The sequence below is a fragment of the Chiloscyllium punctatum genome, chromosome 10 (assembly GCF_047496795.1).
Source record: "Chiloscyllium punctatum isolate Juve2018m chromosome 10, sChiPun1.3, whole genome shotgun sequence".
Taxonomy (NCBI): Eukaryota; Metazoa; Chordata; class Chondrichthyes; order Orectolobiformes; family Hemiscylliidae; genus Chiloscyllium; species Chiloscyllium punctatum.
This window is the reverse complement of record NC_092748.1, coordinates 112,521,682-112,537,705: the sequence shown is the minus strand read 5'-3', so window position 1 is coordinate 112,537,705 and position 16,024 is coordinate 112,521,682. Positions and strand designations below refer to the sequence as shown.

General features: G+C 44.6%; 1 protein-coding gene across 1 annotated transcript in view; it reads right to left on the bottom strand.

The window, feature by feature from the left end:
* ttll4 (tubulin tyrosine ligase-like family, member 4) overlaps positions 1-14,846 on the bottom strand; it is a 106,584-nt gene extending 91,738 nt beyond the window's left edge. Inside the window, exon 1 of the mRNA XM_072579948.1 lies at positions 14,412-14,846. The gene's annotated coding sequence lies outside the window, so the exon portion shown is untranslated. The remainder of the gene's footprint in view (positions 1-14,411) is intronic.
* Between the last annotated feature and the right edge of the window lie 1,178 nt (positions 14,847-16,024).

Here is a 16,024-nt window from a genome sequence, read left to right as displayed (position 1 = left end):
CCTGAACAGTCTTGAATAACAGAAGTGGATTGAGGGATAAATGGGAGGATGGTAGTAGGGCTGTGGGAAGGTAGCTGGGAAGATGATTTGCAGATACAGGCAAAGACTGATGGTAATAGTTTGGAGGGGAGGTTGGAGCAGATAGGTGGGAAGGAAGATGGACAGATAGGACAGTTCAAGGTGGCGGTGCTTTGGAACCCTCCAATCACATGGCATAACTTCCTCAATACAAACACAGTGAAATCTCTGAAAAAGAATACACAATCAAAATGCAGCCTACTCATGTTTAAGTATTCAGAAGTGGTGAAATGAAAATGCACTGCAAACGTCCTGACAATGTCCTTAAAATGTAGTTTCATCTTAAGTGTTCAAAATGGCATCAATACTTCAATTTAATACTAGAAAATCAAAACCAACTATAACTGTGACGGCTTCCTAAGAACATACAAAACAAGACCAAGAGGAAGATGTGTCCCCTCAAACCTGCCCAACATTCTATAAAATCAAGGCCCAGCCTTGACTCTTCTTTCATGCCAGCTCCTCATAGCCCTCAACTCCAATATTTCTAAAGGCAATTATACCAAAAAAGATTGATACATAACCATGCACAACATACCAAGGACAAAGAGGGTTTCGAACCACTTAAAAGTGAAATGTAAACATGTCCTCTAATTCTAGAAGAATTTTGGTTTATTATTGTCACATGCACCGAGGTAGTGTGAAATGTTTTGTTTTGCATGCAGTACAGGCAGATCATAGGGTGATAGAACAGAGTAAGGAATACAGACTTAGGGCTACAACAGTGGTGCACAAAAAACAAGATCAACATTAGATTTGAAATTTGAGAGATCTATGCATAAGTCTAATAACAGCAGGGCAGAAGCTGTTGGTACATGTATTTAAACTTTTGTACCTTGCGTCAGATGGAAGATGTTGGAAGAGATTACAATTGAGATGGGAGGGGTCTTTGAAGATATTGGTCGCCTTCGAAGCAGCAAGAAGTATCGATGGAGTCAACAGGTGAAAGGTTGACTTGTGTGCCGGACTGGTCTGCGTTCACAACACTCTGTAGTTTCTTACCATCCTGGGCAGAGCAGTTGCCATACCAAACCGGAATGCAAATAAGATAGAAAACATTCTATGATGCATCTATAAAAGGTCAATGAGGGTCCTTATGGACATGCTGAATTTCTTTAGTCTCCTGAGCCAACGGAGCTGAGGTGGAAGAGGGTCAAAAGTGTTTTAAATTCGTAGGAGTGACAATAACCAACAATTTTTTTTGTAACTCCCATATAGATGCAACAGTCAAGAAAGTATAACACCTCTTCTTCCTCAGGAGCCTAAGGAAATTCTGCATTCCCATAAGGATCCTCACCAGCTTTTACAGATGCATCACAGAAAACATTCTATCTGAATGCATCCCAGTTTGGTATGGCAACTGCTCAGCCCAGGACTGTAAGAAAACTACTGAGAGAGTTGTGTGCACAACCCAGACCATCAAGGAAGCCAACCTCCTATCCATGAACTCAATTTACACTTGTTGTGGAAAGGCTGCCAACAACAAAGATCCCTCCCATCCAAGTAATACTCCCTTCTAACTACTTCCATCAGACAGAAGATACAGAAGTTTGAACACTTGCACCAACAGGTTAAGGAACAGCTTCTCCCACTATTATTAGACTGCTAAATGGACCTCTTTAATTTCAAAGTAACGCCAACCTTGCTTTTGTGGACCTCCTGCATATTCGTAACCTTGTCCACCTCCATCTAAACACCCTACGATCTGTACAGTCAGTTCTACTACAACGCGTGTTTCTTCAACGTACATTGGTTTTAATGAGATTGAAGAATTTAGGCTGTAACTTGCTGAACATAAACTTTCCTTATCTGAATTGGCTCTATTGCGATTCCAGCTCCATTGGTTTAAATGGCATGGTTATTGCCCGATTTTCTTGTAACAAGAGATGTACAAGAACGGAACCATCACGTTATAGGAGAACGGACTATGTCCTTGTTTGGTATGATCTGACTGTATTGCTCACAAACAAAACTTTTCACTGTACATTTTTGAAAAGTTTTTAAAAGGCTTTTTAAATGTACTTAGGTCCTCATGACAACAATAAAGCAACTTAAGGTATTATTGTGCTTTTGTGACCATTGTATCAACGTGGGTGGTCCAGGACAGATCGTTGGTAATTGTCACTCCTCAGAACTTGACACTCTCAACCATCTCTATCTCAGATGTAGGGATGTGCCCTCCTCCTTACTTCCTGAAGCCAACGATCAGCTCTTTAGTTGGGAGAGGTTGTTACATTTATAACATATCACTAAGCAACTCCTTTCTTTGTAGAGTCAGATGTATAGCATGGAAACAGAAACTTCGGTCCAACCAGTCCATACTGACCAGATATCCCAACCCAATTTAGTCCCACCTGCCAGCAGCCGGCCCATATCCCTCCAAACCCTTCCTATTCATATACCCATCCAAATGCCTTTTAAATGTTGCAATTGTACCAGCCTCCACCACTTCCTTTGGCAGCTCATTCCATACACGTACCACTCTCTTTTATATCTTTCCCCTCTCACCCAAAACCTATGCCCTTTCGTTCTAGACTCCCCAACCCCAGGGAAGACTTTGTCTATTTACCCTATCCATGCCCCTCATAATTTTATAAACCTCTATAAGGTCACCCCTCAGCCTCCGACACTCCAGGGAAAACAACCCCAGCCTGTTTGGCCTCCCCCTACAGCTCAAATTCTGTTAATCCGCAACATGACCTCCCAACTCCTGTACTCAATACTCTGACCAATAAAGGAAAGCATACCAAACGCCTTTTTCACTATCCTATCTACCTGCGACTCCACTTTCAAGGAGCTATGAACGTACATTCCAAGGTCTCTTTATTCAGCAACTTCGTTTTTATTTAGAATTCAAACACAACAGAAAACTTCATACCTGGCTCAACAGTTGACATTGCAGAACAATGATACCATAATCCAAAGGGATTAAACTGACAAATTTATTCACACCAATTTTATGGGTCAAGATCTACATGATGTGGACTGCAGCAGCTCAAGACGGCAGTGTATCACCACCTTTGAGGCAAATTTGGGATGGGCCTTGAAGATGACATTCACATCTCAAGGATAAATTTTTAAAAAGTACCCAAAATGATGGTTGGTACATTTTTTCAATGGGTTCAAGTTAGCTGATGCTAAGTCAGTAGAGTGAGCCATGTTACGGATACAAGTTACTCCTAAAGAAGCTATAAGGTTAACTCCAGGTGGTTCCCGAGCAGCTAGTTACAATTTTGGAGATTTTTCTGATCCTTCCACACATTCGACAGCAAAGCCTCGTCTCTGAAGATAAGTTAATTAAGAATGAAGTGAATAGATAAATTAAAAATTGATTCCAACTTTGTATTAAAAATACTCACCAACCACGTCCTTGTTTGTAGGCAATTGTGTGTAAACACAGAAATCAAGAGAACACATAACTCTTAGGAATACGATCACTACAAAACAAGTGAGGTCAGATATAAACCGTTGAGAAATTGTCTTTCATATATAATACTGCATTGTATTTTTGTAAAATGCTACTAACTGTTCTGTGGAATTTCCTGGATTACCACTACCATCATGAATTCACACCTAAACATCAACTAAAACTCATTTTTTAGACTGCACTGAACTGACTGATATTGACAGGAGCCATGGCTCAGAGAGGAAATCTGTGTACTAACCTATGAATTATCTGACAGATCTTCATATTTGCATAGAAGCAAATAACAATCAATTTCTGTGACATCATCTTACTGGAATCTTCCATGAAATGACCTTGCAGGATTCCTAAGTGCATTCTTTCCCCATGGCTGGTGTGTCAATGACAGTGTTCAGAATCACCATAAGGCACCAGGTATTTTTTTAGGATCCAAAACCACCCTAATATGTTGGAACAACTTTTCTGCACACTTGTAACCCATGTATCTGCTGTCATTGTCCTTCTCAGTGGAAGAGATCACAAATCTGGGAAGCATTGTTGAAGGAAGCAAATCGTCAAGCCTCCTTCAAAAAAAACTCTTTGTAATTCACAATATCCACTTCAATGGAAAAATTCAGAAGATGCATGGGAACATCACTAACTCAAAGTGCCCTTCCAAGCCACACACTATTCTAACTTGGAAATATATAAGTATTGCAACTAGACTAAAGCCATAGAACTAATTCCTCCAGTGCCCACACAGTCTAACAGCGTACATACACGAGATGCAAGTGCAGAAGTTCAAGGTTCACCACCTTCTCAAATGCAATCAGAGATGGGCAACAAAATACTAGCCCAACTAACAAGAATTAAAATCAAAATCATCAAATGATTGCATTAGTGGCAAATCCCATTCTTATAACTTGATTTTTAAAAGAATGCTTCAGATCTATTTCTGCGATTCCATCGATTTTCTATGATTTTCAATTTACAGACAAATAATATCAAGTTAGAAAAATTAATAAAAGGAAAACATAATTTCTGTTGATCATATAAAGGTATATAATGCTGAACAAGCGAATACTAAACCGCTGAAATTAAAAAAACGGAGTTGCTGCTGAAATCAGTGTTTTTGTAGGCACTGGCTCCATAAAAAAGGAACTGTAATTATTACTTACTTCAGCTAAAAAATGTGCCAGAGCTTTGTGACAATAATACAACTGTTCAGGTCATAAAGCCAGTAGGACAGTTCCACAGACATGATTTTTCCAACTTATGCTATCAACAGCATTACTCACTCTCACACAAAGAAGCTATAAATCCTTCTTTTGTGTAATTAAATACACAATGCTTGCAGTCCTATGTGCCTGGCAGAACAGGTCATGCAGTGCTGACTAAACATTTGCACATTTAAGCTCTGTAATCATGTAATACAGCCCCACACAAAAGAGTCATTTTGGCATTTGAATTAGCTTGAATTTAGTGATATGGCAAATGGCTTAATAAGTCACTATTTTGGAAAGGTAAACCTTATTATATGAAGTGATGGTCAAGTACTCTACGGTTTAAGTTATGAGTAGGGTACAATAATAAAATTACAGGCAATTATCCCAGTGGGAGGTGTTGGAAGGCAGCTCAAAAGTTTAATATAGCAGGTACTCTAATGGAAAACCCAGAACCTAACAAGATACAAGGTTAGCTTTCTTTTGTTGTTCAGATAGACAAGCACATTGTAATAATGTTCAATGCAACAATTCCAATCTCTGTAGAGACCAATAACCTTCAAGAGAAATTTGAACTTTCAGTTTACCACTGAAAGAATAACACATCAAGATTTCACTTTTTAAACATTTTACTGTATCAAATGACTAAAGCCAATATTTACTAAATTCTGGTTTAAAGTATTAATTGCCTACAAAAGGGAATAGCGCTTCATTACTAGTCACACACCACACACTTACAGAATTATGGTTTTTATCACAAACAGTTCATAGCTTCGAAGGGGTCATTTCCTTATTATTTTCCCATTGGTGTGTTCTCTGAAATTAGAAGCCACAAGCACACTGATTACATGAGATTAGTTTCTCCAACTCCACTCCAGGCAAATCTTTTGGCTCCCCTTAATACCTCACAAACTCATTCCATCTTCAATACTAGTCAAAGCTTAATAAACTCACCACCACCCTCTGAAGGGTAACTAGGGATGGCTAATTAATGCTGGCCAGCCAGTGACAATCATATCGCGAATGAATGGAAAAAATAATGGAATGGTCTTTGAAAGAAACCTTAGAGAAAAGAGCATACTGTCTGACCTGAATTAAGAGGTGTGAGGTGAGTATGACTACAACTTGATATCAAGGCCACATTTGATCAAATGCAGCATCAAGGAGCCCCATAAAACTGAAGTCAGTGGGAATCAAGGAAAACTTTCCAATGTTTGAATCATATCTAGCTCAGATGGTGATTTTGGGGTCAAAGGTCAGTCATCTCAGCTCCAGCACATCTCTGCAGGAGTTGCTCATGATATCTTCTAGTCAACTTATCACCCCGTTTCTCCCCTCAGTTGAAGCAAAACGCTCAGAGACATCTTTACTCAGTGCCCTGGAGGGAGAGAGAGAATGATTGCCCATGTGTACAGAGACATGAGTTCACGATCCTCTCTGGAATAGCAGTTTCTTAATGAATTATACAGTCATTTTACAGGGAAGAGCATCCAGATAAGGCAACATAAATATTGATTGGGTGACCGTTACAATCAGTGAGCATCAACAGTAAAGATTAAACCATCTGCCGTGACAATGAATTTTCTTAACGTTAACTGGCTTCACATAATGAATACTTTTCACCTTGTTAAACTTACCTTACACACTGAATGCTTCTAATATAGTTAAATGGCTCTACATAATGAATGCTTTTCCACCTTGTTAACCCATTACCCTTGCTTCCAGCACCCCATTGTTAACTATAAGTTATCTAATCTAAGTCATGCTCAGCTGAACCTCTTGTTTCACAAAATTCAACTCTTTCCCTACCTGCTCATACCCGATACACATTGATTCCCTCCTTTTATCATTTCACGATAACCAATGGCATTGCCAGCATTCATAAGACTCTTAACAGCCAGTATTTAAACAAGTTATTGACTCACAACATGCAGTGATTATAACAAAAATTATTAGCCCTTTACAGTAACCAGAATTTGAAGAATCCTCCCACGTGGAAAAAAAATTCACCAATAAAGTTCTTAAAACCACAGTCCTTAGTGACCATTCTATCCCCTCCAAATTGAGTGGAAACGAGCCAGTTCTCCAAATTCTCCTTTAGTAAAGTCCAACCTGAAAACAAAATTCAGTCTGTCCTTGCTTCACTCCTCGAAGAAATCTGAATTCTTGGATAAGGGTAGTTAAATGCTTCACAAAACTGACGAGACTACACTGCAACCCTCTCTAACACAGGGTTTTACTGTTGAGCAGAAACAATTGTGGACAAGTCATTTAAATATTGTGGCTACAGGATTAGGTCAGAGTTTAGAAAGCCTGAAGTAAATTTCACCTCCCTCCTTCCAATCAACTCCTCAATACCTGTCCTCATGGCACCAATCGTAGGTTTGGTGGAATACTCCCTACTTGCCTGGATGAGTACAGCTCCATAGAATCATACAGCATGGAAATAGATGCTTCAATCCAACCAGTCTATGCCTAACATAACCCAAAACTAAACCAGTCCCATCTGCCTGCTCCTGGCCCATATCCCTCCAAACCTTTCCTATTCATGCACTTATCCAATAGTCTTTTAAACACAGTAATTTTCCACACATCCATCACTTCATCTGGAAGCTCATTCCACACACATACCACACTCTTTGTAAAAAAATTGCCATTCGTGTCTTTGTTAAATCTCTCTCCTCTCACCTTAAAAATATGCCCCTCCTCTTAAAATCCCCCATCCTAGGGAAAAGACAACTAGCATTAACTCTATCTATGGAGGAGAAAGTGAGGACTGCAGATGATGGAGATCAGAGATGAAAAATGTGTTGCTGGAAAAGCGCAGCAGGTCAGGCAGCATCCAAGGAGCAGGAGAATCGACGTTTCTTGAAGAAGGGCTTATGTCCGAAACATCGATTCTCCTGCTCCTTGGATGCTGCCTGACCTGCTGCGCTTTTCCAGCAACACATTTTTTAACTCTATCTATACCTCTCATTATTTTATAAACTTCTGTCGGATCATTTCTAAACCTCCTATGCTGCAGGGAAAAATAAAATCCCAGCCTTTCTTTATAACTCAAAGCCCAATACTAACCAAAAAAAAAGTAGCCCTGGTTGACACTACTTGCCAAGCATTCAGTCCCTCTACCACAGATCCCCCGATAGGTCTGTCAACTGTGCAGGAAGCTCCCTGGTCACCCCATCCCATTGTTGCTATAAGCAGGTCAGCAAAAATCTTCCTACTGACTGAAGTAACCCCTTTTGCTGAAATATTTATCGCCCCACGTGGGTGAAACACATGCAAGATACATACAAATCAATGATTCCACCCAGGTCTGAAGAATATCTGAGTAATCTGGAGCACATTCTTGGAGACCCAACATAGAATGTTCCCCCAGTAAAGCAACTATTCTCTGACAATGAAGGTCAATATAGTCACATGTACATTTTCACCATAATACTTGCGAAATTAAGATTTTAAAATACTGCATCGACTCCCAACCCACTGAAATTTACTGCTGAGAGCCAACCATTCAGCTTGACATAGCTTTTCTAGTGCTTTACTACGGCACTCAAAAACCAATCGCACCACCTAATGGTACATTGGTATCTACTATTATCTATGCTCCTGGCCTTTATAACTTGGGAGATTCTTATGCATTTGGGCTCCCACTTCTTGATCCACACCTTGAACATTATTTCCAGAGCAAGCAGTCAAGCCAAGAGACTTGCATGTTTCAATACACTGCTCCTGCAAGCATATCTGTATATATCTCACAAAGTTATTGTTCACCTACATTCATACATATTATGAAGCCACTGCACAATTAATGTCATGAATATGTAATACATTAATATGCATTTTGAGGCAGGCCACTTGTAAATGGCTTTACAAAATATACATGTACAAGGGATACAAGGAATAGATCACATGGCCTGGTCCATCATTTAGTACAAGCATGGCTGATCTTGGACCACAATTCCACTTTCTCTCTCCCTTGATTCTGATGCACCAAAAATCCATCTATGCCAACACTGTGACACTAACAATGTCATGTGGTGGAGAATGCCAAAGACACACAACTCCTTGAAGTAAACAAATTTTCATCTCAATCCTAAATGTACACCCCCTTTCCTCAATTCCATGATTTATTTTCGCCAATTATCGGTAACAACCTTGAAATGAACATCCACACAAAATAAATTAATTTTAAGTTTATGTGATGATTTGAAGCACACAGCTCAAGGCCTTATCTTGGACTTTACTGAATTAAATCACATCAGCCAGGATGTAGGAAGGGCACTACAATTCCTCTCAACATTTCAGATTAGCAAGGAGATCACTCAGTCAGGCATCCCTCCCTCTAATTGCTATCTAATGTCTCTAATGCAGACACACAAGCGTCAGCACATCAGAGATGCTGCAATTAACAAATAAAAACAATACACATGGTCAAGACTTAGAAGATGCTCAAATGAGTGAGGTCCCATGTCACAATTTGAACAAATCTTCTGTGTCCTATTAACCACCAGATGTAGATTAACTTTTAATCCTATCATATGCTAACTTACATATGTGGTCTTCAAATAAGCTGCAATGTTTATGCTGCATTTCAAAGTAATCCTCTGGCTAGGACTTTCAGATTGTCCGAACATCACAGAGCCCCTTCGGACAGAAGCCATGAGGCCCATCAAGTCTGCACTGACTCTCCAAATAGCATTCCATCCAGACCCAGAACACCCCTGGCACCATCTCTGTAATTCTGCACTTATTATAGCTAAACCACTAGCTTGCACACGTGTAGATACTATGGCGCAATTTAACATGGCCAATCCACCTAACCTACATATCTTTGGACAGTGGGAGGAAATCAGAGCACTTGACATAAACCAGGGTGCAGACATGAGAACATGCAAACTCTACACAGACAGTCACAGAGCATGGAAATGGACCCTTAGATCCAAACAGTCCATGCTCCCAAACTAGATTAGTCTCACTTGCCTACGTTTGGCCCATTTACGTTCAAACCTTTCCTACTCGTGAATTTATCCAAATGTCTTTTACATGTTGTAACTGCATCCTCATCCGCCACTTTCTCTAGTAGTTCATTCCGCACACAAAACACTTTCTGTGTAAAAAAAAAAGTTGCCCCTCATGATCTTTTCAATACTTTCTCCTTTCACCTTAAAAATAATGCCCCCAAGTTTGAATGCTTCACCCTCGGGAAAATACCCTTGCCATTCACCTTACCCATAACCCACCTATTTTATAAACCTGTATAAAGGTCACCCCCTCAACTTTCCATGCTCCAGTGTAAAAAGTCCCAGCCTATTTTTATAACTCAAACCCTCCAATCGCAGCAGCATTCTGGTAAATCTTTTCTGAACCCTCTCCATAGGCTACACAAGGCACAGCAGGCCATTCAGCCCAAACACTCCATCCAGCCTCCTCCTAGCTTTCCTCATCTGAAAGTATCATAACCCTCTCTTCTGCTCTCCCTCATTTGATTACACAACTTAAATGCACCTGTACCATTCACTTCAACCTATCGCTGTCGTCCAAGGTTAGAAGTGAAATCAGGTACCTGGCAGTGTGAGGCAGCAGTGCTAACCACTGTGCCAATGCGCTGCCCCATATGTCATATGAAAAGTTTGCTTTTCTCTGCAGTTACAATTATCAAAACCTCAGTTCTGCCCTCCCGCAGTTTACAAACTGTAAAATACAAATTTTTGACCAGAAATGCCCCAGAACAGTAATTATAAATTGCAATATATTCAGTTTGTCTTGTGAAGACTGCTCTCATGAATGGAACCTACTTTCTTTTACTGTACATACTAAAAATACACTCTGTACAAATGGCTTATGGAATCCCAGCCTAATCTGTAAAGACATTGCTTTGCCCTCTTGTGGTACAGGGGTAATGTCCAAGGGGTCTGGGGGTCAGCCCCACCTGCTCCAAAGATTTATAGTAATATTTCTGAATAGGCTAATTAGAAAATAGGTTAAATTTTAAAAAAATTGCTTTCCATGATTCCCATGCACAATGCTGAACACGTGACAAAACTAATGAGATCTCAAATGGATATGGTTGTTAAGTGTATATACAGTTACATTTTGCATGGCTCTGATGCTTTCGCATTATACCCAGATGCAATTGTTGAACAAGATCATGTAATTTGCTATAAACATCCATCAGGTTCATTAGTCATAGAGATGTACGGATACTGACCCTTCTGTCCAACTCGCCCATTCCGATCAGATTAACCTAGTCTCATTTGTCAGCAATTAGCCCATATCCTTCTAAACCCTTCCTATTCATGTCCCCATCCAGATGCCTTTTAAATGTTGCCATTGTACCAGCCTCCACCACTTCCTCTGACAGCTCATTCCACTCACTTCACTATCCATGCGACTCCACTTTCAAGGAACTCTGAAACTGCACCCCAAGCCACACTTCCCAAAGACCATAATTGTATAAGTCCTGATTTGATTTGCCTTTCCAACACGCGCACCTCACATTTATCTACAATAAACTCCATCTGCCACAGGCCCCCAGTCTGAAAAGCAACCCTTTACCACTGCTCTGTCTTCTACCTTCAAGCCAGTTCTGTATCCAACTAGCTAATTCTCCCTGTATAATCTTTTTTAGAGAAGGAAAGCTGCTGAATTTCCCTATGGAGTTAAAAATCACAACACCAGGTTATAGTCCAACAGGTTTAATTGGAGGCACACTAGCTTTCCCTGTGGACTGTTAAGGATGAGCTATAAATGTTAGCGTAGCAACTGACGCCATATCCCAGGAGCAAATAAAAAAAATACAGATCAACAACTGGAAAACCAAATATCACATCCCTCACAGGCAGGAGACCCATTATTTTTCACTTCTGAAGTCATACCAGACTCAAAACCTTTCCAAAGATGCTGCCAAATGTACTGAGTTTCTCTAGCATTCTGTATGCTTGTTACACCTTATTTATGTACTGTTCTCTCCTTGGCCTCGTCTCTCATGAGATAACTTTCCCCACTAAGTAAACCTCAAGTGCTTCACAAGCAATTACCGTAGACCCCCGGTACCTGCAGGGGATACATTCCAAGACCTACTGCGGAAGCCCGAAACTACAGATATGTACAAACCCATTCATTTAAATGGGAAACGTACCTTCCCAGCAACCTTCTGGTCCCTTGTTCTGGAATGTTACCTATACAGAGGAATCCCACTTACCCGGCATTTGATTATTTGAACATTAGATTATCCGGCAAGATCGCAAAGTACCAATGCTTGGCTAAACTATCCGGCATTCAATTAACCAAACGGAATACTCCCCACTCGTGTCCTTCGGATAATCGAGATTCCTCTGTAGTATGTTCGAACAGTGGTAAACCGCAGGCAATTGAAACTGCGGAAACCAGACCTGTATATTCTTGTTATCAGGAGACTAGAGACAGTACCCTCCTTCAGCTGTGGTCTCACTAGGACTCTGAACAACATCCTACCTCTATATTTCATTCCCTTTCAATATACAGCAACATTCTACATGCCTTTCTGATCGTTCCTCTAACTACATACTAACTTAATCTGATCCAAGTATTAATCTGACAGCCCTCTCCCTCTCTCTATGTCTCCGCTTCTTGTCCTCTCGGATAGGCTTGCACTCCTGAGACTGAAGGCGGCTCATATTCGGCGGCGCCGCCGCCTCACGGCCATCCTCCTGCTCCTCACTGCACTCCCCTCACCGTCCCCGCGGGCCTCGGGCCTACCGTTCAGATCGGGATCACTCCGGGACCCTGACTATTCCCACTCCTGCCTCCCCTCACATCATCACTAAATAAACAAACAAACAAACAATCCCAATCTTGAGTTTGCCAATCTCCCTCCATTTAAATAATGTCCTGTTTCTCTATTCTCCTTACAAAAGTGGACAATATCCTATTTTACCACTCTGAATTACATTAGCCAAAAGTTTCATTCATTGAATCATTTATTTCTCTCTGCTGACTCAAAAATCGTCTTTCTATTTCTTATGGTCTTTTGAAGAGGAACAGAACATTTGGGCCCACAGGCATCCCCTGCCATTTAATAGGACCATGGCTGATTAAGCAGTCCTTACATCCACTTTTGTGCCATTTCCACATAACCCCAATTGCCCTACTGATCAAGAACCTGTTTAAATTTACACACCTACACATTTTGGCCTCATCAACAATTTTCAGAAGCCCTGAAACCAAGTTAGTTACAGATTGTAAATTGTTGATGTCCCAACACTGATCCCAATGCCACTTCGCTAATCTCCACCTCCTTATCCCTTGCAACCCTACACTCCTGCCTCTTGTCACCCCACTTTGTCACGACCGTAACGGGGCCACTCCTCTGTCACCCAACCACAACTATCTTATCGCATCAAAATTTCCACACCCTTGTGACCCCATTTCACACCCACCACCCTCCCCACCTTCATTTCTCCAAACTCTTTTCCGCAATATCTCTCACGGCCTCCTCCTCACCCCTGTGATCCCCACAGAAGCCTCCTCTGCCCCGTGGCCCCCTCCTCTGCCCCGCGGCCCCCCACAGACCCCTCCTCTTCCCCGTGGCCCCCCACAGACCCCTCCTCTTCCCCGTGGCCCCCCACAGACCCCTCCTCTTCCCCGTGGCCCCCTCCTCTTCCCCGTGGCCCCCCACAGATCCCTCCTCTTCCCCGTGGCCCCCTCCTCTTCCCCGTGGCCCCCCCCACAGACCCCTCCTCTTCCCCGTGGCCCCCCCCACAGACCCCTCCTCTTCCCCGTGGCCCCCCCCACAGACCCCTCCTCTTCCCCGTGGCCCCCCCCACAGACCCCTCCTCTTCCCCGTGGCCCCCCCCACAGACCCCTCCTCTTCCCCGTGGCCCCCCCCCACAGACCCCTCCTCTTCCCCGTGGCCCCCCCCACAGACCCCTCCTCTTCCCCGTGGCCCCCCCCACAGACCCCTCCTCTTCCCCGTGGCCCCCCCCACAGACCCCTCCTCTTCCCCGTGGCCCCCCCCACAGACCCCTCCTCTTCCCCGTGGCCCCCCCCACAGACCCCTCCTCTTCCCCGTGGCCCCCCCCACAGACCCCTCCTCTTCCCCGTGGCCCCCCCCACAGACCCCTCCTCTTCCCCGTGGCCCCCCCCACAGACCCCTCCTCTTCCCCGTGGCCCCCCCCACAGACCCCTCCTCTTCCCCGTGGCCCCCCCCACAGACCCCTCCTCTTCCCCGTGGCCCCCCCCACAGACCCCTCCTCTTCCCCGTGGCCCCCCCCACAGACCCCTCCTCTTCCCCGTGGCCCCCCCCACAGACCCCTCCTCTTCCCCGTGGCCCCCCCCACAGACCCCTCCTCTTCCCCGTGGCCCCCCCCACAGACCCCTCCTCTTCCCCGTGGCCCCCCCCACAGACCCCTCCTCTTCCCCGTGGCCCCCCCCACAGACCCCTCCTCTTCCCCGTGGCCCCCCCACAGACCCCTCCTCTTCCCCGTGGCCCCCCCCACAGACCCCTCCTCTTCCCCGTGGCCCCCCCCACAGACCCCTCCTCTTCCCCGTGGCCCCCCCCACAGACCCCTCCTCTTCCCCGTGATCCTACAGCTCCATCATCCCCTCCTCCCGTCCCTCCTCTCCACCGCCCCCCCCCCTCCCTCCCACCCACCCAATTCTTTCCTCTCCCACCAGCCCCTTCACCCCAGCCCGCCATATCCTCCCCCCTCTCCCTGAGTACTTACCGGGGAGGCTGCGCTGGGCCGGCGGGTTAAGGGAAGCGCTGACCGGGCGCCAGCTGCAGGCTCGGGCTGACGGCCCTCTCTCTCTCTGTCTCCGCTTCTTGTCCTCTCGGATAGGCCTGTACTCCTGAGACTGAAGGCGGCTCATATCCGGCGGCGCCGCCGCCTCACGGCCATCCTCCTGCTGCTCCTCACTGCACTCCCCTCACCGTCCCCGCGGGCCTCGGGCCTACCGTTCAGATCGGGATCACTCCGGGACCCTGACTATTCCCACTCCTGCCTCCCCTCACATCATCACTAAATAAATAAACAAACAAACAATCCCGAACGGGCTGTTGATGCTCAGCTCCTTCCTGAGGGCGGGCAGGCTGACGACCGGCCCTCCCGCTCCCTTAGCAACCACACAGCGCGTGTCTCGGGGCGACCGGCGAATCCCGCGCTTACCACTTACGTCTCGATGACACGTTACGTCTTAAGGCAACGTGCGCGCTCCCACCATTCATGCTGACGACATGCGCATTCCCGCCGTCACCCGCGTGTGACGTGCACCGTCTCGATTACGCATGCTGGCAACGTACACGATCCCGCCCTTTACACCAACACATGCGCAGTCCCAACCTTCAAATGTGCAGTTCCCTTTACACAGGGACATGCGCAGTACCAACACTTACGCAGGCAATTATGCACTGTCATCCTTTAACACTGGCATACGCACAGTTCCACCCGTTATGCAGGTGTGATGCAAGGTCCCGCCCTAATGCATGCAATATGCACAGTTCTCCTGTTACACAGGCACACATCCAGTTCCACCCTTTGTGCAGACAAGGTGTACAGTTCTCCCTTTACACAGGCACGTGTGCAGTCCCATCGTTTACACTGGCAATATGCACAGTCCTCCCCTTACAAAGGCACACGCACAATTCCACCATTTATGCAGGCAAGATGCACGGTCCCACCCTTTACACAGGCACATGCACAGTCCCACCACTTATGCAGGCAATATGCACAGTCTTCCCTTTACACAGACACATGTGCAGTCTCAACCTTCATGCAGGCAAGATATATGAACCCACCCTTTCCACAGGCACAAGTGTCCCACCCCTTACACAGGCAATGTGCACAGTCGTCCCTTTACACAGGCAAACACACAGCACACCATTTAAGCACGCAAGGGGCTCAGTCTCACCCTTTACACAGGCAATGAGTGCAGTCCTGCCTTTATGCAAATGATGTGTGTGATCCCATTCTTTACACAGGTGACATATACAGACCCCTCTTATGCAGACTACATGTGCAGTCCCCTCACTAACACTGACAACATGCACAGCCCTATCTCTTACACAGGTGACATTTGCAGTCCTTTCCATTGTGTGGGCAACAAAGCAGACAACATGTGCAATTCTGTGAGGGTGTGCACACACATAGCTGGCTGGGTGACTAATGCCGTAGATTGAAGGAGACCTCCCAGATGAGGGATCCCGACAGCCAGACAAAATGGGACAGGGGGTCCAAACTCTTTCCTCTTCATAAATGGATCGTGAAATGGTTTCAAAGCGATCTAGCAAATGGAGCAGATGTGAGGTTGCCAGAATGAAAGCAGTGACCACTCAGACTCT